Raw genomic sequence first — 27,329 nt, 5'->3', positions numbered from 1 at the left:
CAAAAATAATAACCACAACAGCTTTTCAAGACATATACAATACAATAAGATATAAAGAGAAACAAAAATTTTCAAAGTGAGGGAATGAAGTTAAAGTGTAGAGTTTTTAATTAGTTTTCTTTTTGCCTGTTTATGCAATTAGTGTTAACTTGTTATCAGTTTAAAATACATACAAGGAAAACAGAAAATATAAAAATTAAGAAATTAAGTCATATCACCAGAGAAAATCACCTTCACTAAGAGGAAGGCAGGAAGGATGGAAAGAAGGAAAAGAAGACCACAAAACAACCAGAAAAAAAATTACAAAATTTCAGGAGTAAATCGCTGCTTATCTGCAATAACATTGAATATAAATGGACTAAACTCTCTAATTAAAAGACATAGAGTGGCTGAATGGATGAAAAAACAAGGCCCAATGACCTCTTGCCTACAAGAAACACATTTCACCTATAAAGATACACATATACTGAAAGTAAAGGCATGGAAAATGATATTACATACCAATGGAAACCAAAAAAGCACAGGAGTTGCTACATTTAGACAAAATGGATTTCAAGGCAAAAACTGTAAAAGAAACAAGGACATTATATGATGATAAAGGGGTCAATTTAGCAAGAGGATGCAACAATTATAAATACATATGCACCCAATACAGGAACAACAAATACATAAAGCAAATATTATTAGAGCTAAACAGAGAGTTAGAACTCAATATGATAGTACCTGGAGGCTTTTGCACTTCACTTTTAGCATTGGACAGATCTCCAAGACAGAAAACACAGAAACATCAGACTTAATCTGCACTACAGACCAACTGGAGATACTTACATAACATTTCATCCAAAGGCTGCAGAATACACAAATTTCTGCTCAAGCACATGGATAATTTTAAGAACAGACCACATGTTAGGTTACAAAGCATTAAAAATATTGAAATTTGTATCAAGCATCTTTTTTGACCATAATGAAATAAAACTAGAAATCAATAACAGAAGGAATTTTGGAAACTATACAAACACATGAAAATTAAACAACATGCTCCTGAATAACCAGTGAGTCAATGAAGAAATTTAAAAGGAAATAGAAAAATGTCTTGAAACAAATGATAATAGAAGCACACATACCAAAACCTATAGGATACAGCAGAAGTAGTACTAAGAGGCACATGTTTAAGTGCCTACATCAAAAAAGAAGAAAACATCAAATAAATAACCTAATGATGCTTCTTAAAGAACTAGAAAAGTAAGAGCAAACTGAATCCAAAATGAGTAAAAGGAAAAATATAAATATTAGAACAGAAATAAATGAATTTGAAATGAAGAAAACAATATAAAAGATCAAAACACAGTTGATTTTTTTAAGCAATAAAAAATGACTAACTTTTGCCAGACTAGTGAAGACAAAAAGGAAAAGACCCAAATATGTAAAATCAGAGATGAAAAGCAGGGCATTATAACTAATACCTTACAACTGATCAGAAATTCAAAGGATCATTAGTGACTAGAAAAAAAAATTACATGAGCAAGTACATGCCAATAAATAGGAAAATCTAGAGAAAATGGGTAAATTTCTAGACATATGCAATGTCCCAAGATTGAATCATGAAAAAATCAAACATGAGCAGACTAATAACAAGAGACTAAAGCCATATTAGAAAAGTCTCCTAGCAAACAAAAGCCTGTGATCTGATGGCTTCTATGCTGAATTTTATCAATTATTTAAATAACTGATACCAATCTTACTCAAAGTATTCCAAAAAACAAAGGAGGAGGGAATACTTCCAAATGTTTCCATGAGGCAAGTATTACCATGATAACAAAATCAGACAAAGACGTATCGAAAAAAGAAAACTACAGGCCTATATCTCTGATGAAATTGTTGCAAAAATCCTTCAAGCAAACTGAATTTAACAATGTATTAGAAAGTTCATTTATTAAGACCAAGTGAGATTTATCCCAGGGACACAAGGATGGTTCAACAGATGCAAATCAATGAGTGTAATACATCATGTCAACCAAATGAAGAACAAAAACCATATGATCATTTCAATTGATGGTGAAAATAATTCAATAAAATTAAACATCCCTTCATGATAAAAATCCCCCAAAATCTGGATTTAGAAGGAACATAACTCAACATAATCAACACCATATACAACATATGAACAGGTAGTATCATACTGAATGGGGAAAAAGTGAAAGCCTTTCCTGTAAGATTTGGAGCATGATAAGAATGTTCACTTTCACCACTGATATCCAACTCTTTTTGCAGTCCTAGCTACAGCAATCAGACAAAAGAAAGAAATAAAGAGCCCCGTGTATAGTGCTCCCCTCCCTGTGTCCATGTGTTCTCCTTGTAAACAAAGATATTAAATTATCCCTGTTGGCAGAAGATATGATCTTACATTTGAGAAAACCTGAAGACTGAACCAAAAAACCATTAGTGTTAAAAATAAATTCAGTAAGGTTAAAAGATACAAAATCAACATACAAAAATCAGCACCATTTTTAATATGCCAACAGTGAACAATCTGAAAAAGAAATCGAGAAAGCAACAACATTTACAATAGCCACAAATGAAACTAAATACCTAGGAGTTCACTTAACCAAAGAAGTGAATGTTTTATAATAAAACTATAAAACTCTGATGCAAGAACTTGAAGAAGACACAAAAAAAATGGATGGATATTCCATGTTCATAGATTGAAAGAATCAATATTGTTAAAATGTCTACACTACCAAAGCAATCTACAGATTCAGTGCAATCACTATCCAACTATCATGATACTCTTAACAGAAATAGAAAAAAATCCCAATATTTATATGAAGCCACAAAAGACCCAGAATAGCCAAAGCTATCCTGAGCAAAAGGAATGAAACTGCCTGTAATCTCAGCACTTTGTGAGGCCGAGGCAGGCGGATCATGTCAGGAGATTGAGACTATCCTGGCCAACATGGTGAAACCCTGTCTCTACTAAAATGCAAAAAGTTAGCTGAGTGTGGTGATGCATGCCTGTAATCCCAGCTACTCGGGTGACTGAGGCAGGGAATTTGCTTGAACCTGGGAGGTGGAGGTTGCAGTGAGCCAAGATCACACCACTGAACTCCAGCGTAGTGACAGAGCAAGATTCCATCTTAAAAGAAAGAAAGAAAGAAAGAAAGAAAGAAAGAAAGAAAGAAAGAAAGAAACTGGAGGAATCGCATTACCTGACTTCAAATTATGTTACAGAGCTTTAATAACCAAAACAGCATGGTACTGGCATAAAAACAACACATAGAAGAATAGAACAGAATAGAGAACCCAGAAACAAGTTCATACATCTACAGTGAACTAATTTTTGACAGTGTTGCCAGGAATATACATTGGGGAAAAAAACATTCTCTTCATTAAACTGTGCTGGGATAACTGGATATCCACATGCAAAAGAATGAAATAATACCCCTGTCCTCCCCATATATAGAAATAAAATAAAAATTGATTAACTTTGAAATTACTACAAGAAAACATTAGAGAAATTCTCCAGGACAGTCATTTGACCAAAAATGTCCTGAGTAATTTCCTACAAGTACAGGCAATGGAAGCCAAAATGGACAAATGGGATCATATCAACAATGTTTTGCATGGTGATGGAAACAGTTCACAAAGTGAAGAGACAACCCACAGGATGGGAAAAAATATTTGCAAACTACTCACCTGACAAGGGATTAATAACCAGAATATATAAGGAGCTCAAACAATTCTATAGGAACAAAACTGATAATACAGTAAAATAATGGGCAGAAAATTTAAAGACATGTCTCCAAAGAAGACATACAAATGGCAAACAGGCATATGAAAAGGATCTCATCATTTATCATCAGAGAAATGCAATGAGTATCATTTCACCTCAGTTAAAATGGCTTTTATCCAAAAGACAGACAATAACAGATGCTGGTGAGGACGTGGAGAAAAGGGAAGCTTCATACACTCTTGATAGGAATGCAAATTAGTACAGCCACTAAGGAGAACAGTTTTGAGATTCCTTAAAAAGTGAAAATAGAACTACTGTACGATCCAGCAATCCCACTGCTGGGTATATACCCCAAAGAAGAGAAATCAGTATATTGAAGAGATATCTGCACTCCCATGTTTTTTGCACCACTGTTCACAGCAGCCAAGATTTGGAAGCAACCTAAGAGTCCATCAACAGATGAATTAATAAAGAAAATGTGGTACTTATACACAATAAGGTACTATTTAGCCATAAAAGAGAATGACATCCTGTTATTTGCAGCAACATGGATGGAACTGGAGGTAATTATGTCCAGTGAAATAAGCCAGGCACAGAGAGAGAAATCACATATTCTTGTTTGTGGGATGCAAAAGTTAAAACAATTGGAGATAGAGAGTAGAATAATGATTTTCAGAGGTTAGGAAGGGTAGTGGGAGGTGGTAGGGTGGTGGGTATAGTTAATGGGTACAAAAAATATAGTTAGAAAGAATAGGATCTAGTATTTTATAGTACAGCACAGTGACTATAATTTACATATACATTTTAAAAATATGAGTATAACTGAGTTATTTGTAACAAAGAATAAATGCTTGAGGGGATGGATAGCCCATTTTCCATGACGCAATTATTATGCATTGCATGCCTGCATCAGAATATCTCATGCATTCCACAAAGATATATACCTACTATGTACCTACATAAAGCACGAATAAAAAATTTTATAAAAGAAAAGGAAACTTAAAATTGACAAATTGAATTGAATGTCTACAAAATATAAAATTACCAAAAAATACTGTATAGTTAGCACAGTGGACAAGGCCAGAATTAATCAGACTTGGATCTTATCTTCAAGGACCTTACAACCTGAAATAAAAGATTGAACATGTTTTATATTTACATGCAGTCATGCACACAATTCTGGGCTCTTTTATGGATTTTCTTTTCATCACTGCTCCTGACATCATTCTTTGTGATAACTACATTGTCTTTATATACTAATATCTTGGTTTCTCCATACTTGATGAGTTCTACTCCAATGGTAATTTTTTCTCCAACTCCCTCAGCCTCCCACTCTCATGCTCCTTTATTAAATTCTAAATTAATAATGACTATGTAAACTCTAAAATCTCAGTTTTAGGAATCTAAGTGTTCAGCCACCACCTCCTATTCATTTGTCTTACTTATTCTAGTGCTTCTACAGCCGTAATTCTTCAACTTCTTCAGTAACCCTACCCCTTTGACTCTCATTTTCATTGCTCAGAATCCCCTTTATAGTTCAATTTCCTCCTTATACACATTCAAGTCTATGATTCCATGTTGAGTCACTATAATCACTTTTCCTTTATACACTCCTTTTCCTTTCTCACTTTAATACAATCAGTTCCAAAAAGTCCCAGTCTTAGGCTCAACTCATTGGAGAAAATAAGTCTTAATAGTCACACAATAAATAATGACCATAAATTCCAGGTGGTGTCCAAACACTGGCTAAAAATTTTCCTTTATTTTTCTATACATTTTCCTCTATATCCTAAGAAATGTATTTTGTACCTTCTCTTTATCACCCTCAACTCTGACATATGACGTAGACAGCATGCCAGAAGTTATAAACACACTGAAAAGACCCATGTTATCATCTTATCAGACTGACTTTCATCTATGCTAAGATAGTTTGCTTCACATCCTTTTCAGATAAGAGGAGTCAATGATCCTATCTGTAAACAAAGAAACTTCCTACTTTGTGTACTCAAGAACTTCACTATGGAATTATCTTCTCTCTCTCCCTCTCCATCTGCCTCTCTCTGTCTGTCTCTCTTTGTGTGTTTCTCTCCCATTCTCCCTCTCTTCTCAACTTCAATTTCTCCGTATAGTGGAGTTCCTAATGACTTTTAAAAATTTCCTAATAGATTTGTCTGAGATAAAAACCACACACTAATTTTAAATCCTTCTATCATCTCTCAATAATTCATAGAAAAAACTTCTCAAAAAGATTGCTTATCCATTTGTTTCCCTTACGTCTCTCTACTCTTTCTTTATTTTACTACAATCAGAGTTTCTTCACCAAAAAATCCACAGATTTACCCACTTACAAGATAACCAATAGCTTCTATCTATCTAAGTTCACTGGTTGTGTTCTGTCCTCTTCCTATTTGATTGTTCAACAACAGTTGACACAATTAACCTCTCCACTTTCACCTTTCACTATCTACGCAACCCTGGGTAAATTATTTAACCTTCGTGTTCCTCAGTATATTCACTTTCAACGTAAAAGACTACTTTCTTACTCAAGTGTTGTGAGAATTAAATGTGATAACATCACTACATTATTTTGAAAACTGTCCTCCCTGTTTAAATTCTTACCTTTCTAAAATCTAATTTATAAAAGGTAGCAGAGATAAGAGATGAATGACAAAAGGTGATTCAGAAATAAATGACAAAATGTGATTCTGACCTGATGCATACCTATATATGTCTACAAAATATACCTATATATCAGGTTAGATTCACATTTTGTCATTAATCTGCACATATTATGGGGCAAAATAAAATATCTGGCCCTATTCCAGACTGTGGTGTCCATTGTTCATCCTGCTTCTATCATAATAGTATTTTTCTGCTGGGCAATTGTTCCAGTTACTTTTTGCTGCATAATAAGCTTCACCAAGATTTGTGGCTTAAAACAACAATTTTTCTCGTTTGTGAGTTAAGGATTTTGGTAGAGCTTGGCTGGGTGACCATCCTGGTGTTCATGGCATATTCAACTGTGTGCCACTCTGGAGGTTACAAAATAGCTTCACTCATGTGTCTGGAGCCCTAGATGGACTAACAGAAAAGCTGTGCTCAGTGCAGCCTCTCTCTATTTGCCTGTCCTTATAGTCTCAGGCTTTCTCCATGTGGTCTCCTCAGGAAAGTTAAGAGATGTTCTATGTCCTTTAAGGGATCTTAAAAATCCAGCAAAAGCTGCCAGTCTTTTAAGAGATTAACCCAGAACTGTCACAGCTTCACTCCTAATGCACTCTATTGGTCAAAGAAGTTCCAAGCCAGCCCAAATTCAAGGTGAGGGCAAATAGACACTATCTTGTGATGACCGACAAGAATTTGCCACCTTCTTTTTTGTAAGAGTATGTACCTGACACACTTGTTTTTGCCTTTAGGATTTTTGCCCCAAGATCTTTCCATAGCTGACTCCTTCAAATCTCAGTTCAGTTATCACCTCCTTATTATATAAAAGCTTTGCTTATTGCCTTATCTAAATATACTTCCTCCTACCATCACTATGTACTCCATCACCTGTTTTATTTTCTTCTGATATTACCTTATTCATGATCTGCCTTCCACTGCAATGCCAACTTCACAAGCATAGAAATTTTGTCTTTCTTGTCAACTCTGGTTGTAGAACCCAAAATGATGCTTGACACATAGAATTTGTTCAATAAATATTTTCTGAAATACTAAGTTAATTATAAATACATAGTTCATTCATAAATGTATAAAAAATTATAACTAGTATAAAACAAGTTTTGATATTATTATCTGCACTTACATTTTCTCTAAATCTGTACTCTTTTAATTAGAGATAAAGGTGACCTGTCAGATGAAAAGATGGTGTTTTTACAGTTACATAATGGTACATTTTTCTTTATCACAATTTTGAGATGAATCCATTTGAATGGCACTTTTACCCAGAATTACTTCTTATATGGTGAAAGAGGGACATCTTTGGAAAAATTATACAGATTTTTACTCTCTTTCTAGAAATAACATTATAGTTTTCAAAGTAACAACATTAACATTAAGAATAACTTATACCTATTGGTTTTCAAATTTCTTGTATCAATGAAAACTTAGATTCAGCAAAGAAACTGTGTCTTTTAGTACAATAAGTAGTTCTTTAAAAATAGTAAGAATTAAATGAAAGAGACTGGAAACATGGCTTCATGTGATTTTCAATATAAACAAGCATTTGATGTTTTCTTAAAAAATAAGCTTAAGGTTTATAGAACCCAAAATGTTTGGAAGATTTAGTCCAACATGCATCTGATTTCACCTTTCTCATAGCACATCCAACATAGTCAAGATTTTCCAAACAACCCAGTAACAATTTTGAGATAAGATCAAACACTGTTAAACATATAAATAAATTGCTTTTTACTTTGTGACATATCCAAAGTCATGGCAAAAGAGTAACCTTTATAAGTTTGTTAAATACAGGTATTCAGGATTTTTTTTTCTTCTTTTTATGGCCCTCTCGTGACTCTTTTTGCCCTTTTACTCCATTTTAAGTGCTCATAATACTCTGCCTTGTGAATGGGACTCTAACTTGCACATGGTTAAGATTCACTCCATATCAATTCAATTGAATAATTATAAAAGTACCAGATCTTTCTTGCTCACATTGTTTTCTTTCATAGGTTTACGTTGAGTTATTGAAATGAGATATTGAATCATGGAGTCATGGGCACGTTCACATTAATATACATCGAATTTTGTGAATTTCCTCTGACTTTTCTCTTGTCTTCATTCTGCTCTTCCTCTATGTGTTTTTTCTTTTCACTTCCCTTATAACTTGTCTTTCTTGATTAATTTATCTTGATGTTTAACTTTATATTTAATGTTAAATTCTTTTTGGTAAGTCTGTAAGACAGACTTGAAATATGACATAAAACATTCCAAAAAGGAGATGAGCTGATTAATGTTCATTCAAGAATATGCTAGACATATAATTAGGCAACAGCTTATTTTTGGTTTAATGAGAAAACAACCTGGTGCTTGGTTTTAAGTAAAATAAAATTTGCAGGATGACATCCCCATAAACACTGTACTAGTTGGCTGAGGAAAATATGGCATGTGCAAAACATTTCTCCTTTTAAATTTCAATTGGCAAAATGTTTTTGTAATTAGAAACAAGTAAATGCACTCTATTCTTCCCTCATTTATTGGCCTTAACTTTAATTATTGAAACTAAGAATGGTCACTTCTAGTGAAATCATAAGGTCTAAAGGATCACTGCAATGGTGCAGTATTCTTACATTCTGGGAAAGGGGAAAGAGAACTAATATTTTTGAGCACATACTATAAGCCATCCTTGCGCTAGAAAATTTCTAATACTGTAATAATATTATTTGTTTTTTTTTTATTGCATTTTAGGTTTTGGGGTACATTTGAAGAACATGCAAGGTTGTTGCACAGGTGCACACCTGGCAGTATGATTTGCTGCCTCCCTCCCCTTCACTTATATCTGGCATTTCTCCCCATGCTATCCCTCCCCAACTCCCCACCCCCCCACTATCCCCCCTCCCCCCCAACAGACCCCCATGTATAGTGCTCCCCTCCCTGTGTCCATGTGTTCTCCTTGTTCAACACCCGCCTATGAGTGAGAACATGTGGTGTTTGATTTTGTGTTCTTGTGTCAGTTTGCTGAGAATGATGTTTTCCAGGTTCATCCATGTCCCTACGAAGGATGTGAACTCCTCCTTTTTAATGGCTGCATAATATTCCATGGTGTATATGTGCCACATTTTTCCTGTCCAGTCTATCATCGATGGGCATTTGGGCTGGTTCCAGGTCTTTGCTATTGTAAACTGTGCTGCAATGAACATTCGTGTGCATGTGTCCTTATAGTAGAACGATTTATAATCCTTTGGATATATGCCCAGTAATGGGATTGCTGGGTCAAATGGAATTTCTATTTCTAGGTCCTTGAGGAATCGCCACACTGTTTTCCACAGTGGTTGAACTAATTTACACTCCCACCAACAGTGTAAAAGTGTTCCTATTTCTCCACATCCTCTCCAGCATCTGTTGTCTCCAGATTTTTTAATGATCGCCATTCTAACTGGCGTGAGATGGTATCTCAATGTAGTTTTGATTTGCATTTCTCTAATGACCAGTGATGATGAGCATTTTTTCATATGTTTGTTGGCCTCATGTATGTCTTCTTTTGTAAAGTATCTGTTCATATCCTTCGCCCATTTTTGAATGGGCTTGTTTGTTTTTTTCTTGTAAATCTTTTTTAGTTCATTGTAAATTCTGGATATCAGCCCTTTGTCAGACGGGTAGGCTGCAAAAATTTTTTCCCATTCTGTTGGTTGCCGATTCACTCTATTGACTGTTTCTTTTGCCGTGCAAAAGCTGTGGAGTTTGATTAGGTCCCATTTGTCTATTTTGGCTTTTGTTGCCAATGCTTTTGGTGTTTTGGTCATAAAGTCCTTGCCTACGCCTATGTCCTGAATGGTTTTGCCTAGGTTTCCTTCTAGTGTTTTTATGGTGTTACGTCTTATGTTTAAGTCTTTAATCCATCTGGAGTCAATTTTAGTGTAAGGTGTCAGGAAGGGGTCCAGTTTCTGCTTTCTGCATATGGCTAGCCAGTTTTCCCAACACCACTTATTGAACATGGAATCCTTTCCCCATTGATTGTTTTTTTCAGGTTTGTCAAAGATCAGGTGGTTGTAGATATGTTGTGTCGCCTCCGACGTCTCTGTTCTGTTCCATTGGTCTATATCTCTGTTTTGGTACCAGTACCATGCTGTTTTGATTACTGTAGCCTTGTAGTAGAGTTTGAAGTCTGGTAGTGTGATGCCTCCTGCTTTGTTCTTTTTGCTTAGAATTGACTTGGCTATGCGGGCTCTCTTTTGGTTCCATATGAAGTTTAAGGTGATTTTTTCCAGTTCTGTGAGGAAGGTCATTGGTAGCTTGATGGGGATAGCATTGAATCTGTAAATTACTTTGGGCAGTATGGCCATTTTCACGATATTAATTCTTCCTAACCATGAACATGGAATGTTTCTCCATCTGTTTGTGTCCTCTCTTATTTCGTTGAGCAGTGATTTGTAGTTCTCCTTGAAGAGGTCCTTTAAGTTCCTTGTTAGTTGTATTCCTAGGTATTTTATTCTCTTTGTAGCAATTGTGAATGGCAGTTCGTTCTTGATTTGGCTCTCTTTAAGTCTGTTATTGGTGTATAGGAATGCTTGTGATTTTTGCACATTGATTTTGTATCCTGAGACTTTGCTGAAGTTGCTTATCAGTTTCAGGAGATTTTGGGCTGAGGTGATAGGGTCTTCTAGATATACAATCATGTCGTCTGCAAATAGAGACAATTTGACTTCCTCCTTTCCTAATTGAATACCCTTTATTTCTTTTTCTTGCCTGATTGCTCTGGCTAGAACTTCCAGTACTATATTGAATAGGAGTGGTGAGAGAGGGCATCCTTGTCTAGTGCCGGATTTCAAAGGGAATGCTTCCAGTTTTTGCCCATTCAGTATGATATTGGCTGTCGGTTTGTCATAAATAGCTTTTATTATTTTGAGATACGTTCCATCGATACCTAGTTTATTGAGGGTTTTTAGCATAAAGGGCTGTTGAATTTTGTCGAAGGCCTTCTCTGCATCAATTGAGATAATCATGTGGTTTTTGTCTTTGGTTCTGTTTATGTGGTGAATTACATTTATAGACTTGCGTATATTGAACCAGCCTTGCATCCCCGGGATGAATCCTACTTGATCATGGTGGATAAGCTTTTTGATGTGCTGTTGTAATCGGCTTGCCAGTATTTTATTGAAGATTTTTGCATCTATGTTCATCATGGATATTGGCCTGTAGTTTTCTTTTCTTGTTGAGTCTCTGCCGGGTTTTGGTATTAGGATGATGTTGGTCTCATAAAATGATTTGGGAAGGATTCCCTCTTTTTGGATTATTTGGAATAGTTTCAGTAGGAATGGTACCAGTTCCTCTTTGTATGTCTGGTAGAATTCGGCTGTGAGACCATCTGGGCCTGGGCTTTTTTTGGGTGGTAGGCTCTTAATTGCTGCCTCGACTTCAGACCTTGTTATTGGTCTATTCAGGGTTTCGACTTCTTCCTGGTTTAGGCATGGGAGGAGACTACTGTCCAGGAATTTATCCATTTCTTCCAGGTTTTCTAATTTATGTGCATAGAGTTGTTTGTAATAATCTCTGATGATGGTTTGAATTTCTGTGGCATCTGTGGTGATATCCCCTTTATCATTTTTTATTGCATCTATTTGGTTATTCTCTCTTTTCTTTTTTATTAGTTTGGCTAGTGGTCTGTCTATTTTGTTGATCTTTTCAAAAAACCAGCTCCTGGATTTATTGATTTTTTGTAGGGTTTTTCGTGTCTCTATCTCCTTCAATTCTGCTTTGATCTTAGTTATTTCTTGTCTTCTGCTAGGTTTTGAGTTTTTTTGATCTTGCTCCTCTAGCTCTTTCAATTTTGATGATAGGGTGTCAATTTTAGTTCTCTCCTTTCTTCTCATGTGGGCACTTATTGCTATATATTTTCCTCTACAGACTGCTTTAAATGTGTCCCAGAGATTCTGGTATGTGGTGTCTTCATTCTCGTTGGTTTCGAAGAACATCTTTATTTCTGCCTTCATTTCATTGTTTATCCAGTCAACATTCAGGAGAAAGTTGTTCAATTTCCATGAGGATGTGCGGTTCTGGGTGGGCTTCTGAATTCTGAGTTCTAACTTGATTGCACTGTGGTCTGAGAGACTGTTTGTTATGGTTTCCGTTCTTTTGCATTTGCTGAGGAGTGATTTACTTCCAATTATATGGTCAATTTTAGAGTAGGTGTGATGTGGTGCTGAGAAGAATGTATATTCTCTGGATTTGGGCTGGAGAGTTCTGTAAATATCTATTAGGTTTGCTTGTTCCAGGTCTGAGTTCAAGTCCTGGATATCCTTATTAATTTTCTGTCTCGTTGATCTGTCTAATATTGACAACGGTGTGTTGAAGTCTCCCAGTATGAATGTGTGGGAGTCTATGTCTCTTTGTAAGTCTTTAAGAACTTGCCTTATGTATCTGGGTGCTCCTGTATTAGGTGCATATATATTTAGGATCGTTAGCTCTTCTTGTTGTATTGATCCTTTTACCATTATGTAATGTCCTTCTTTGTCTCTTTTGATCTTTGTTGCTTTAAAGTCTGTTTTATCAGAGATGAGAATTGCAACTCCTGCTTTTTTTTGCTCTCCATTTGCTTGGTAAATCTTCCTCCATCCCTTTATTTTGAGCCTTTGTGTATCCTTGCATGTGAGGTGGGTTTCCTGGATACAGCACACTGATGGGTTTTGGCTTTTTATCCAATTTGCCAGTCTGTGTCTTTTGATTGGGGCATTTAGTCCATTTACATTTAGGGTTAATATTGTTATGTGTGAGTTTGGTCCTGTCATTTTGATGCTAGCTGGCTGTTTTGCCCGTTGGTTGATGGAGATTCTTCATTGTGTTGCTGCTCTTTACCATTTCGTGCGTTTTTGGAGTGGCTGGTGCTGGTTGTTTTTTTCTATGTGTAGTGTCTCCTTCAGGAGCTCTTGTAAAGCTGGTCTGGTGGTGATGAAATCTGTGAGTACTTGCTTGTTCACAAAGGATTTTATTTTTCCTTCACTTATGAAGCTTAGTTTGGCTGGATATGAAATTCTGGGTTGAAAGTTCTTTTCTTTAAGGATGTTGAATATCGGCCCCCACTCTCTTCTGGCCTGTAGGGTTTCTGCTGAGAGATCTGCTGTGAGTCTGATGGGTTTCCCTTTGTGGGTAACCCGACCTTTCTCCCTGGCTGCCCTTAGTATTTTCTCCTTCATTTCAACCCTGGTGAATCTGATGATTATGTGCCTTGGGGTTGCTCTTCTAGAGGAATATCTTTGTGGTGTTCTCTGTATTTCTTGGATTTGAATCTTGACCTGCCTTGCTAGGTTGGGGAAGTTTTCCTGGATAATATCCTGAAGAGTATTTTCCAGCTTGGATGCATTCTCTTCGTGACATTCAGGTACACCTATCAAACGTAGATTAGGTCTTTTCACGTAGTCCCATATTTCTTGTTGACTCTGTTCATTCCTTTTTACCTTGTTTTCTCTAATCTTCCCTTCTCGTTTTATTTCATTGAGTTGATCTTCAACTTCTGATATCCTTTCTTCTGCTTGGTCAATTCTGCTGTTGAAACTTGTACATGCTTCGCGAAGTTCTCGTGTTGTGTTTTTCAGCTCCATCAATTCATTCATATTCCTCTCTAAGTTGTCCATTCTCGTTAGCATTTCGTCAAGTCTTTTTTCAAGGTTCTTAGTTTCTTTGCATTGGGTTAGAACATGTTCTTTTAGCTCACAGAAGTTTCTTATTATCCATTTTCTGAAAGCTGATTCTGTCATTTCATCACACTCATTCTCCGTCCAGTCTTGTTCCCGTGCTGGTGAGGAGTTATGCTGCCTTGTAGGGGGAGAGGTGTTCTGGTTTTGGGTGTTTTCATCCTTTTTGCGCTGGTTTCTTCCCATCTTTGTGGATTTATCCGCCTATTGACTTTGTAGTTGCTGTCTTTCTGATTTTGGTAATTTTAAGTCTGCAGCAGCTGAACTCATAAACCCCCTTTTCTTCTCCCCAGGTGTTCTGGCCCAGGGGTTTAGCACTTTATGTTTTTCAGCTGTGTTGCTACCGTTTTCCCTGCCCACAAGGTGGCAGTCTAGTCACACTCAGCCTGCAGAGGCTTCGCTGAGCTGCTGTGGGCTCCGCCCAGCTTCCGTGTGAGCTTCCCAGCAGTCCTGTGGGTGTAGTTAGAACTGCTTCCGCTATGCTGGCCCGCCCCTGTAGTGACGGAGTCTCTGTAGTGGCGGGTTGTCTTGGTTACGGAAAATTGCCCCGGGAACTGCAGGGTGTTTCCCGATGGAGGACGCCCCTCCCCCACAGAGCTGAACCGTCCCGGGTTCAGCCGTGTTTCTAGAGGGGCCCTCTTTGTCCTGTAATCTCTTGGCTTGCCTCCTTGCCACAGTTCCCCTTGCTGGCCCAGAGGGGACACAGTCTCGTTCACTTTGTTCAAGGAGCCGCTGCTCCCCGCCCCCCGTGCAGGCCGAGCGGCTGCTCCGGTCCAACCAGCGGCGCTGGGAATGCGGGGAGCTTCTCCGCGCAATTAAAATCCGCTGCCCTGTGTGCCGCTGCGTCAGCCGAAGCAGCGGCTCTGAGATTCGTGGCACTCCCTTGCCCGGGGGTCTCCTGGCTTGGCTCCCTGCTTCAGCTCCCCTTTCTGGCTCAGAGGGAACTCTGTCTCTCTCGCTCTGCGCAAGAAGCCACTGCCCCCCGCTCCAGGGCGTAGGCTGAGCGGCCACTCCGCTCAAACCAGCGGCGCTGGAGACCCGTGGGGCTTTTCCTCCTGTGAATCTCCTGGTCTGTGGGCAGTAAAAGTCCGTCTGGAAATGCGGCGTCCACTCACCCTCTGCGCCTTCTCTCGGAGCTGCAATCCCGACTTCCTCTTAAGTGGCCATCTTTGCAATCTACTTTCTAATCACTCTATTTGTTTTTTATGATACCATTGTAATTGGTAGTCCATATTTCATATAAAGAGATATCAAGTAACTTGCCTAAGCACTAGAAGAAACAAATGGTCAAGGGAAGATTTAAGCTTCAGTCTCCCTAGTTCCAAAACCAGACATTTTCCCATGAAACAAGTTATCTCCTATATTTTGTAAACAATGAAGTCTTTTATTATTATGCCTGATTGCTTACACAATGATCTCTCAGAACAAGTAATGGCAAATATTCAGATGAATTCTGTTAAAAAAATGAATGACAGAGATTATTATAATGCAGATATGACAATATTCTTGAAAGTTAATTATGTAATGTTCAGAAATTGAGGCAAAATTTATAATGGTACTGAAAAACATCAGAAATGCTGGTAAATTGCAGAGGAAAAATCAGTGTATATGTAATAGCATTTATCAACATATTCTTTTCTAAACTGAAATGAAATTATTTTCTTAGTACAGAAAACTGACATACCTCATGCCTAAGTAGCATTTGCTAAATTGAGAATTTAAACAAGATAATTTAAGCAAAGGATAGGATTCTGCAGTGGATACTGATGCTAGCTCATTTACCCAAAAGTTTTCTCAAGCCAGAGCCAATTCCAAGTGATGGGTCAGCCTGGTATTGGACAGGCTTTCCTGTTCTTGAGTTAATTGATATAATGTAATTAATTTCTTAGTCAGAAGCCAAGATTATTTCCAAGATTGAACAAAGAATCTTGGTTTCTTGCAAACTAATTTTAAAACAGGATTGTAACTTTCTCAGTGGACTAAGGATTGTGAACTTTGTTTCTATGCCAGCTTTGTAACTGCCTTTACATATAAACCTAAATACTCACATCTCCCCCATATCTCAGTATCATTGTCTCTAAAATGAGCATATTTCTCTAAGGAATGTCTTTTTAATATTTAAAACTGTTGAACTAGAATTTCTGAGGGACAATTTGAGATAAGTGGTTGATGATAAAATATAGGGAAGGGAATTAGGACAGAAAGAGAAGAAAAGAAGAGGGATAGGAAGAGGAAGGGAGAGAGGTAATGCATGCATTTCAGGAGACAGTTACCTATGGAAATAGAGATTTCTATATCAAAACAAAGATTTACATGTTGCACTTAAATGCCATCTTTCTATGAATTTAGAACATTTTTCTATTTTTAACAGCTATGATCAGAATACAAAACAATTGGATAAGATGGCTTAAAATGTATGAAAAACATTTAGCAGAGCAAGAGTTAAGTAATACAGAGACCAGTTTTAGAAATAATACATAGGATTAATTAATACTCTGCCACTCTTCAATTGGTCAGTCAGGCTGAACCTTGACAGAGAGAGCTACCTAAAGACAGTTTCAATAAGATGAGTGCAACCTGGGCCTTGAAGGGTATTCTAAAGTAACAATGGCATGAAATGCTTGGGGCATCAAAACCAGAAATTACTTGAACCTAATTTTCAGGTATCCAAGAGGCCAATGTATTATAACATGAGGATTACAAGAAATGGAAAAAGTGCATTGCATAACTTTGGATGGACTTCAAGCATGTGATGGATGAATGAAGAAGGGCAGCCAAGGAGCTATTAAGTGATGACTAGAGCCAGAGCCAGAGTCTTAGAAGGCCACAAGTGAAAACATTAGCAGATTTTAGAAAGATTAAACAAATTACAATTAAAGGATAACTCTGGTGATAAGATTTCACTGGTAAATAATGATAAACTGGATATTCAGATTCCAAATGTCTCAACGAAGAGTGAAGAGAATACAGTATCTAGACATTTTTTACTGTTATTATTACTGATTTGTTTTTAGTGTTGTAATTTTGTAATTCAGAGACCTGGTAAGTTATCTTCCAAGAATCATTTTTCTTGGATCTCCTTTGTGTACTAAGTTAAAATGAACTTGTTAGCATGCAAACATCAGCATCAATATCCATAATCTGGCTGACTCAGACCTCCCTTTCTGATGCTCTGCCTAACTACCACCCCATCCATTCTCTGCAAGAGTAGCCACCGTTCACTGGAAAAGTCCTGCCTTTGCCCACCTCTCTGCCTTTCCTTGCTCATAACATTTCCTTCATTTTCCATATCTTCCTGTTTCTTTCTGTCTAAATCCTATTCACAATGTGAAATGTCTTGGATGAACTTTTCCTTGATTCTTTCAAAACAAATTGTTTTACCCCCTTTGATGGATTACAAGAGTTTGCCTTCTGGTTACCGCGTTTCTCATTACAGAAATGATCCCACCATATTTCCTACTAACTGACTTGTTCAGCAGTCAGTTTCTGCCAATGGCCTGTGTCTTACTTAAGGCATGAATTCTCTTGTTTATCTCCATCCTCAAATGATTAACATGCATGTCCAAGTTTTACTTTAATTGATGTGGAAGACTTTTGGTTTAGGAGATGACAGTTTAAATTGGATGAACAAGAAGCAATGGTTACTATTATGGCTTTGATTTACCATGCTGTAATCTCATCATGTGGCAAAATATTAAGCATGCATAGTGATATCAATGTTTCCAAAGCCTTAAAAGACAGAATGAGGCATATGTATGTGTGTAATTTTAAAATGTTATCTTAGCTTTTTTCTTGATTTTTTTTTCCGCTATAAAAATACTTGTTTAAAGCATGAAACAAGCTGAACAATACAGATTGACAGAGTATTATTTCCGTGCCCACTTCTATCCTGACTTTGTGAATTTGGATAAGCTATTAGTATTTGTGTGATTCAGTTTCCTCAACTATCTAATAAAGGCGTTGCTGCCGAGTTGATTTCCAAGTTACAGCTCAGCTTCGTAACTTCATGATTGTATTATATTCCATACTAATGTAAGTAACAACTTAAGATTTATTTTTATTGTTTTGGTTTGTATATCAGATGTGCATTCACATCTAACAAACATCTCTGATTAGAAGAGTTTGGTGAAGAAGAGTAATGACCTGGACACTTGGAGGCTGACAACCAGCTCTCCCCAACCCTCCATGGTCATTGAGAGAACTGGAGTGATTCAGTAGCCCTCAAGGCACTGATCAAAAGAGACCTCGAGAGTGGTGAACTGGGTGAGGAACAATAATCTGGGCTGGAACTGAGGAGAGTCTAATTGCTTCATGTCTTATTCAGCTCAGGCTGCTATAACAAAATATCTTCAGCTGAGTGGCCTGAAAAACAAACATTTTCTTCCTCCCTTATAATTCTGCCGACCAGAGGTCCAAGGTACTAGCAAATTTAATTCCTAGTGAAGGATTTCCTCTTGACTTGGCTGCCTTCTTGCTGTGTCCTCACAAGGAGGAGACAGAGGGAGAGAGAGAGGGAGAAAAAAGAAGCCAGAGGCAGAGTATGTATGCTCTGGTGTTTCTCTTCTTGTAATGACACTAATCCCATCTTGGGGGGCCCACCCTCAAGACCTCATCTAAACCTAATAACTTCTCAAATGGCCCATCTTCAAATACCATCACAAGGAGGGTTAGGACTTCAACATATGAATTTTGAGGAGACATATACATTCCGTTCACAACATTTTATAATTACTTACTTTGGATGAGTGTGATAGTCTCAGGGCTAGGGGGCTGTAATTAAGATAAATGAAAACCAAGCTACTAAAGAAGTTTCCTGGGAGGCCAGGAGCCCAGGGTAGAGGGCTGTGTCTTTCACACAGACTGCAGTAGTGATGGCTGTAGCAGGTAGACTCTCCAGCAGGGCCAGCCCTTGATTCTACTGGGATTGGTTGCCCGAGGACAGTGACTAGCTAATCAGCAGGCCAAACTGCAGTTCTGACACTTCTCATTTACCTTTCTCACTTTGAGGAGAAAGAGACAAGAAAAAGGCTCAACTCTCCAAAATAGTTGTACCATCAGTGAACACAGCAAGAGGAAAATGAAATTATTTTTGATCAATATTTTAATCACCTTATTTGATTTTTCTCTGGAGCATAATTTCTGGTAGCGTTTAGAGACAATTAATGATAAAATGTCACAGAGATGATTTTAAGGATGCTTCCAGCTCTAATTTCTTGTATCTTTAAATACTAATTTAAGAGGGGTCAAAAGTATACAGGTGAACTCCTGTTTGCATAATAAATATACTACAGCTATAAAATTTTGTCTTTAAAATTAGGCAGGGTAATGAAGAAGGTGAATTAAAGTAAGGCTGTGTGTAAGAGAGAAACTTTGTATACATTACACTCTGATAGCTGATAGTACTTTACTTTTATTTACTTTTATATTTATAAAAATATGTGGAACATGACTGTTGTTGTTTGAAACACAGTCTCACTCTTTTGCCCAAGTTGGAGTGAAGTGGCATGATCTGGGCTAATTTTTATATTTTTGATAGAGACAGGGTTTCACCATGTTGGCCAGGCTGGTCTCAAACTCCTGACCTCAAGTTATCCACCCACCTCAGCCTCCCAAAGTATTGGAAGTACAGGTGTGAGCCACTGCGCCAGTCTGACTAATAAAATACTTATTTTTTTTTTAAAGTCTGATTTATGTCTTGGGAACGTAAAGAAATTCACTTTGGAGTGAATAATGCGCTTTGTCTATGGTGTGTAAGCTTCTTAAAAAAATTAAACAGATTTCTAGGGGATTTAAGACTTAAGAAAAACCTGTATTTTTATTCTTGGTCCCATATTTGACTTGATTTGTGATTTACCATTTGTTAAAGACTTTAGATATACTGTCTGGACACCCAGAAGTTGTTTCTGTTTTCCAGAGTCAGCATATGAAATGTTATTTATAGCCCATATTTGAGTTTTAAATATTACCCAGTGGTTTTAGTTCTACAGAAGTCAAATTTCAACCCAACTCGTTGGACTTCCAGGCATGGAATATTTCTGTACTCATGAAGTTAAAATTTAGAAGTGAAAAACTGAAATCAGATATTTTAGAACACAATGTACTTAAGTGACTAGTGAATTTTGAAACTTCAGCTAATATTGAAACCTGTTCTATGGCGTATTTTAAAATATGTTTCTGAATGATCAGACTTTTTTTCTGATCTTCCAAAGTCTGTCCTTTATATGACAGTCCTATATTTTTGCCATATTAGGTTAAAGCCCAATTGATTATTGCTATCTCAGCTCTCTATTGGCAAAATGCTAGATATAAAATTCCCTGAGTCCAGATTGTGGTTGTGTACCCACTTCAATGTGCAATATATTCAGTATATTGTATAGCATGGTTTTGTGACCTGAGAGTAAGCTCTGACAAAGTTGATCACATCTATGATTGAAAATAGTATAAAAAAGTATTTCTAAGGTTATACTCAATTTTTTAAAGGCATAATACTATTTTTATTTTATGACTTTATTAAGTTTTACTAGTTTAAATTTTATTTATATTCAGAATTCTTTACTTGAGAAAATAATTCAAAATTCCTATACATCTTATTTTAGGGAAAAGAAAACAATGCACAGATACATAATTATATATTTTTCTGTTTCCTTCCTCTCCAGTAAAATTTTTACTCAAGGGTACTTGAAATATTAAAATATATATCTTTCTGATTGATTTATGATTATTATTACTAACATTGTCACAGTAAGAATTAGGGTGGTTACTAAAATAACTTAGGAGAAAAGTTTTTATTTTAATTATTATGAATGAAAACTTAAATAATGCATATAACTTGGCATAGTGGTGTGTGTCTGTGGTCCCAACTACCCAAGAGACTCAGGAAGATATCTTGAGCCTATAAGTTTGAGGCCACACTGGGCAATATAGCAAGACTCTCTTAAAAAAAAAAGTGTGTCTATAATGTGATATATATATATATTCAGAATACTTGAGAAATGAATTCAAAATTCCTATGAGTCTTAATTTAGAGAAAAGAAAACAATGCACAGATGTATAATTTCATGTTTTCCTGCTTTCTTCCTCTCCAGTACAATTTTTATTTATTCAGTGTATTTACACATTAAATAATATATTTTCATATATAGTATGTATATATACACACACACTATTTTGCAAAATTTTAAACTCCTATTATTTGTATTTCATGCCCTATCTTAATTTTATTATCATAATTTTCTCTTTTGTCGATTATATTACTTGTGTGCATAATCATAAACTATTTTTGTTCGAATTCTGTGTTCTCTATTTATGTATGTTCAACTATTTTTTATCTAGTTAGTTATTTTTATTTACTCCTTACTTTCCTTATATTTTTGTTCTATATTTTATCTAGGTTCTTTCATTTATTTTAGTAACTTTTATGGCTATGAATTTGATTCTGAGAAACACTTTTGGCATTATTCTCATTTTTATAAAGTTTGTTTTAAAAAATGATTTTCTAAATATCTAATGATTGCAGCATCACTTCTATTTCCTCCAAAAGCTTTTAGGTAAAATGTTCTTATTTTTTAAATTTTAATTTCCATATAGTCCTTTATACTGAAATTTACTTTTTACCTGCTTGTCCTGTGTACTACTGTATTATGTCTACTGATATTTCTTGTATTTAAATATTTTTGTCAATTTTATTGATATGTTATCTATAAAAGTTGATCACTGTTGTAGGCAAATTTATAAATTTTATTTAAAAAATCTCTTCCTTGCTTATATCCCCAGACTCCTACTTTACTACCTATTCCTCTTGAGATTCCTATTGTATTTTATTGTGTATTTTCTTTGTACATACTTTCACAACCTGTGTGTGTGTGTGTGTGTACCCAAGCTAACAATCCTTTTTTTTTCTCCGTCTTCTTAAAAAATAAAAATAAAAAACAAGATACATGTGCAGAATGTACAGGTTTGTTACATAGGTATACGTGTGTCGTGGTGGTTTGCTGCACCTGTTGTCCTGTCCTCTAGTTCCCTCCCCTGAACTCCTACCCCTCAACAGACCCTGGTGTGTGTTGTTCCCCTCTCTGTGTCCATGTGTTCTCATTGTTCAGTTAGCGCTTATGAGCGAGAACATGCAGTATTTGGTTTTCTGTTCCCGTGTTAGTTTGCTGAGGAAGATGGCTTCCAGCTTCATCTATGTCCCTGCAAAGGATGTGATCTCATTCCTTTTTATGGCAGCATAGTATTTCATGGTGTATATGTACCACATTTGCTTTATTCTTTCTATTACTGATGAACATTTGAGTTGGTTCTATGTCTTTGCTATTGTAAATAGTGCTGCAGTAAACATATGTGTGCATGTGTCTTTATAGTAGAATGATTTATATTCCTTTGAGTTATACCCAATAATGGGATTGCTGGGACAAATAGTATTTCTGGTTCTAGATGCTTGAGGAATCTCCATACTGTCTTTCACAATGGTTGAACTAATTTACACTCCCACCAACAGTGTAAAAGTGTTCCTATTCCTCCACAGCCTCACCAGCATCTATTGTTTCCTGACTTTTTTAAAAAAATTATACTTTAACTTCTGAGGTACAGATGCAGATCTTGCAGGATTGTTAAATAGGTATACCAGGCCATGGTGGTTTTCTGCCTCCATCCCCCCATCACCTAACTTAGGTATTTCTCCTAATGTTATCCCTCCTCAATTTCCCCACCCACTTCTATCCCTCCCCTAGCCCCCCACCCCCAACAGATCCCAGTATGTAATGTTCCCTTCCCTGTGTCTATGTGTTCTCATTGTTCAACATACACTTATGAGTGGGAACATGTGGTGTTTGGTGTTCTGTTCTTGTATCAGTTTCCTGAGAATGATGGTTTCAATATTCATCCAGGTCCCTGCAAAGGACATGAACTCATTCTTTTTTATGACTGCATAGTTTTCCATGGTGTATATGTGCCACATTTTCTTTATCCAGTCTATCCTTGATGGGCAGTTAGGTTGATTCCAAGTCTTTGTTATTGTGAACAGTGCCACAATGAACATACGTGTGCATGTGTCTTTATAATAGAATGATTTGTAATCCTTTGGGTATATACCCAGTAACAGAATTGCTGGGTCAAATGGTATTTCTATTTCTAGATGCTTGAGGAATTGCCACACGGTCTTTCACAATGGTTGCACTAATATACACTCCCACCAAGAGTGTAAAAGTGTTTGCTTCTCCATATCCTCTCCAGCATCTGTTGTCTCCTGATTTTATAATGATCACCATTCTAACTGACATGAGATGGTATCTCAATGTGGTTTTGATTTGCATTTCTTTAATGACCAGTGATGATGAGCATTTTTTCATGTTTGTTGGCCGCATAAATGTCTTCTTTTGAAAAGTGCCTGTTCATATCCTTTGCCCATTTTTTTGATGGGATTGTTTGTTTCTTTCTTGTAAATCTGTTTCAGTTCTTTGTAGATTCTGGATATTAGCTCGTTGTCAGATTGGTAGCTTGCAATTTTTTTTTTTTCTCATTCTGTAGGTTGCTGGTTCACTGTAATGATTGTTTCTTTTGCTGTACAGAAGCTCTTAAGTTTAATTAGGTCCCATTTGTCTATTTTGGCTTTTGTTGCTGTTGCTTTTGGTATTTTAGTCATGAAGTCCTTGCATGTGCCTACGTCCTGAATGGTATTGCCTAGGTTTTATTCTAGGGTTTTCATGATATTAGGTCTTATGTTTACATCTTTAATCCATCTTGAGTTAATTTTTGTATAAGGTGTAAGGAGGCGGTCCAGTTTCAGCTTTCTGCACATGGGTAGCTAGTTTTCCCAACATCATTTATTATTGCTTGTTTTTCCCCAATGCTTGTTTTTGTTAGGTTTGTCAAAGGTCAGATGGTTGTAGATGTGTGACATTACTTCTAATGACCTACAAAGAGACTTAGACTTCCACACAATAATAGTGGGAGACTTGAACACTCCACTGTCAATATTAGACAGATCAACAAGACAGAAAATTAACAAGGATATCCAGGACTCGAACTCAGATCTGTACCAAGAGGACCTAATAGACATCTACAGAACTCTTTACCCCAAATCCATAGGATATACATTCTTCTTAGCACCACATTGTACTTACTCTAAAATTGACCACATAATTGGAAGTAACTCACTCCTCAGCAAATGCAAAAGAATGGAAATCATAACAACCAGTGTCTCAGACCACAGTGCAATCAAATTAGAACTCAGGATTAAGAAACTCACTCAAAATCACATAACTACATGGAAACTGAACAATGTGCTCTTGAATGACTACTGGATAAATCATGAAATGAAGGCTGAAATAAAGATGTTCTTCAAAACCAATGAGAATGAATACACAATGTACCAGAATCTCTGGGAAACATTTAAGGCAGTGTCTAAAGGGAAATTTACAGCAATAAATACCCACATGAGAAGCAAATGCCCTATTTTCACAATTAAAAGAACTAGAGGAGCAAGATCAAACAAATTCAAAAGCTAGAAGAAGACAAGAAATAACTAAGATCAGAGCAGAACTTGAAAGAGATAAAGACACACACAAAAAAAACTTCAAAAAATCAATAAATCCAGGAGCTGTTTTTTTGAAAAGATCAACAAAATAGACCACTAGCCAGATTAATAAAAAAGAAAAGAGAGAAGAATCAAATAGATGCAATAAAAATGATAAAGGGGCTATCGTCACCAATTCCACAGAAATACAAACTACCATCAGAGATTACTACAAACAACTTTATGCACACAAACCAGTAAACGTAGAAGAAATGGATAAATTCCTGGACACTTACACCCTCCCAAGACTAAACTAGGAATGAGTTGAATCCCTGAATAGACCAATAACATGGTATGAAGTGGAGGCAGCAATTAATAGCCTACCAACCAAAATTGTCCAGGTCCAGATGGGTTCACAGCCGAATTCTACTAGATGTACAAAAAGGAGCTGGTACCATTTCTTCTGAAATGATTCCGAACAATACAAAAAGAGGGAGTCCTCCTTAACTCATTTTATGAGACCAACATCATCCTGATACCAAAACCTGGCAGAGATATAACTGAAAAAGAAAATTTCAGGCCAATATCCATGATGAACATCAATGCAAAAATCTTCATTAAAATACTGGCAAACCAAATGCAACAGCACATGAAAAAGCTTATCCATCACGATCAAGTAGACTTCATCCGCAGATTCAAGGCTGGTTCAACATACGCAAATCTATAAATGCAATCCATCACATAAACGGAACCAAAGACAAAAACCACATGATTATCTCAGTAGATGCAGAGAAGGCCTTTGACAAAATTCATCAGCTCTTTATGCTAAAAACTCTCAATAAACTAGGTATCAATGAAATATATCTCAAAATAATAAAAGCTATTTATTACAAACCCACAGCCAACATCATACTGTATGGGCAAAAACTAGAATCATTCCCTTTGAAAACTGGCACTAGACAAGGGTGCCATCTCTCATCATACCTATTCAATATAGTATTGGAAGTTCTAGCCAGAGCAATCAGGCAAGAAAAAGAAATAAAGTGTATTCAATTAGGAAAAGAGGCAGTCAAATTGTCTGTATTTGCAGACAACATGATTGTATATTTAGAAGATACTGTTGTCTTAGCCCAAAATCTTCTTAAGATGATAAGTAACTTCAACAAAGTCTCAGGATACAAAATCAATGTGCACAAATTACAAGCATTCCTATACACTAATAACAGACAGAGAGCCAAATCATGAACAAACTACCATTCACAATTGCTACAAAGAGAATAAAATACCTAGGAGTACAACTAACAAAGGGTGTAAAGGACCTCTTCAAGGAGAACTACAAACCACTGTTTCCTGACATTTTAATAATCATCATTCTGACTGGTGTGAGATGGTATCTCATTTTGGTTTTAATTTACATTTCTCTGATGAATAATGATGTTGAACTTTTTTTCATGTGTTTGTTGGCTGTATAAATGTCTTCTTTTGAGAAATATCTGCTCATAAAATTTGCCTACTTTTGGCTGGAGTTTTTTTTTTCTTATAAATTTGTTTAAGTTCCTTGTAAATTCTGGATATTAGATCTATGTCAGATGGGTAGACTGCAAAAATTTCTCCTATTCTGTGGTTGCCTGTTTGCTCTGATGATAGTATCTTTTGCTGTGTAAAAGCTCTTTAGTTTAATTAGATCCCATTTGTCAATTTTGGCTTTTGCTGCTATTGCTTTTGGTGTTTTTGTCATGAAGTCTCTGCCCATGCTTATGTCCTGAATGGTGTTGCCTAGGTTTTCTTCTAGGAATTTTACAATTAAGTCTCTAATCCATCTTGAGTTAATGTTCATCTAAAGTGTAAGGAAGGGGTCCAGTTTTGGTTTTCTGTATGTAGCTAGCCAGTTTTCCCAGCACCATTTATTGAATAGGAGATCCTTTTCCCATTGATACTTTTGTCGAAGGTGAGATGGTTGTTTGGTGTGGGCGTGTGTGTGTGTGTGTTGGGGGGTGCATGCACACACGTGTGTCCAAGCTAAGAGGCTAAGAGTCCTTGTCTTTTGGTAAGATATATATCTATATATCTATTGAGATGTGCTGTTGACAGGCTGGAGTGCAATGTCACGATCTTGGCTCACTGCAACCTCTGCCACCCCAGTTCAGGCAGTTCTCCTGCCTCAGCCTCCTGAGGTAGCTGGGATTACAGGTGCCCCCACCACACTCAGCTTGTTTTTGTATTTTTAGTAGAGACAGAGTTTCACCATGTTGGCCAGGCTAATCTGGAACTCCTGACCTCAAGTGATCTAACTGCCTCGGCTTTCCCAAGTGTTGGGATTACAGGTGAGGGCTACTGCACCCACCCTTGGTTAAGAGCTTTAAATCATTTGTATATGTTGTAGTGATGGATTTAGTGATTTTTACTTATATCAACTCATTCACTATTTTTGAACTCTCATTTTGTTCTCTGTATTTTGTATATTTTGTCTCATGAACTTTTTTCTTTGTCTTTTAAAATTTTCCAATAGTAATGCAGGATACATTAATATGTTTTTACATTCTTTGTTAACCACACAGTCTTGAAAACTGTACTGAACCTTTTACTTATTAAATAATTCTTATTTCACTTATCTGAGGATATTATTGTCCTTGTATTGATTATCTGTGTTTCCTGTTCTTGTTAGTATAGTCTTGCATTTAAAATAGTTTTTAATCAAATTATTAAGTATTGTAACTTTTGCATTTCTTTACAATTTTTT

General features: G+C 36.4%; 1 long non-coding RNA gene across 2 annotated transcripts in view; it reads left to right on the top strand.

Annotated features, from left to right (window-relative positions):
* The window catches only part of LOC135268309 (uncharacterized), a 524,649-nt gene that overhangs the window by 262,666 nt on the left and 234,654 nt on the right, over positions 1-27,329 (top strand). The window lies entirely within an intron of this gene.

The sequence above is a fragment of the Aotus nancymaae genome, unplaced genomic scaffold (assembly GCF_030222135.1).
Source record: "Aotus nancymaae isolate 86718 unplaced genomic scaffold, 86718_ANA_hifiasm-v0.15.2.pri h1tg000040l, whole genome shotgun sequence".
NCBI classification, from domain to species: domain Eukaryota; kingdom Metazoa; phylum Chordata; class Mammalia; order Primates; family Aotidae; genus Aotus; species Aotus nancymaae.
Note: the sequence above shows the minus strand (reverse complement) of the source record. Positions and strands in the feature narration are given on the sequence as shown.